This window comes from Furipterus horrens, unplaced genomic scaffold (genome assembly GCF_987537825.1).
Source record: "Furipterus horrens unplaced genomic scaffold, mFurHor1.1.pri manual_scaffold_4, whole genome shotgun sequence".
NCBI classification, from domain to species: domain Eukaryota; kingdom Metazoa; phylum Chordata; class Mammalia; order Chiroptera; family Furipteridae; genus Furipterus; species Furipterus horrens.
The window spans coordinates 143,755,464-143,756,836 of NW_028327174.1; the positions used below are offsets into that span (position 1 = coordinate 143,755,464).

Genomic DNA, 1,373 nt, shown 5'->3' on the forward strand with positions numbered 1-1,373 from the left:
TAAGATTTGATAATAATTACATGTGAAAGGCCAAGCTGATAATAATATATTTTTTTTAAAGATTAATGTATATATTTTTTCCTTTTCGAATTTCAACCCCCAAAATATTCCAGCAAAAAATAGGGGGGAGGTTGGGCTGGGTCTCCTTCAATGGGCATGTGCTGCCAAGGACGACAGTGGACTTGGACCCACACCCAGGCCACCCCCAGGCCAACCACCCCCCCTACCCTGCTCAGCCCAGGATGGGGAGAGACAGTAGAAATGGCGGGGGAGCTAGGAGGAGGCCCGGGGAGCAGTGTGTGGGGTCAGAAGTTGGGCTGAGGGGTGGGGGGGAGTTGCCCAAGCACAGTCCCCTTTGGTCAGTGATGGAGCCTCGGAACCTGGAAGCTTGGCTGGGGCTGAAGGACTACGCAGTTGTGGATAAGGTGCTCTATAGGCGGAATGGCTGCAGCCAATGAGCTGGGGAAGGGCAGGGCTGGGGGCTGGCCCTTGTTCTCTAACTGATGATCTGCAGAGGTCTTCTGTAGCCAGTCATGCCAGCCTGGGAGGCTCCTCTGTTGCTGCCCATTTGTAGGCCAATGACGTGCTTTCCCTCCTGCAGCTGGCTCTCTGTGAATTCCCTCTTATGCTCCTGGGCTTTCTTCATAAACCAGCTGGGATCTCCATGGTAGTGTCCATCATTCTTGGTCACTGCCAAGCTACCCAGGGCCATCAGAGTCCTCTGAACTGCAGCCATGTCTTTGCCTTCAGAGAGGTCAACAGTCTGGAACATGTCGGTCTTGGTGACCCCATAGTCCTCAGCTGCCTTCAGGAACTAAGCCACCTGCTCCATCTGCTTAAAGACCACGGAGAGTGGATTCTCGGGCACCTTCACTGGCTTGGAGCCATCAGGATACAGACTGTTCACCAGCTTGCTCAGAATCACACCATTCTTCAGCCAGACCTGGAAGCCCAGGCGCCCACGGTCTGGGCGACCCACATCAGGGCCGCACTGTACTATGATCCATTCCACCAGCCGTTTCTCCAGCTCCTCATCATACTTCTTCTCAATTTTGGATTGCACTTCACGGCTCATGCCATAGGAAGTTCCCTTGTTGGCCATGTTTGGGGAGAGAGGGACTCCTCAGAACTCACAGAAAGGAGTCAGCACTGTCTAGACTTGGACCTGACAATAATATATGGAAAGCAAAATTAAGATTATATCATATCTCAGTTTATCAAATATCATCCCAAGAAAACTATTGTTAATTAGTGCTGATTTTGTAGAATTTACATGTATTTTCAATAATTAAATGTTCAAGTATGTGAACTAATTATCAACACTTGACATTGACAGAAAAATGACCCTTTTTGAGGATATCTGTTCCTATATT

General features: G+C 49.3%; 1 pseudogene; it reads right to left on the minus strand.

The window, feature by feature from the left end:
- Window positions 1-496: 496 nt before the first annotated feature.
- Window positions 497-1,102, minus strand: LOC150012990 (transgelin pseudogene; annotated as a pseudogene).
- Between the last annotated feature and the right edge of the window lie 271 nt (window positions 1,103-1,373).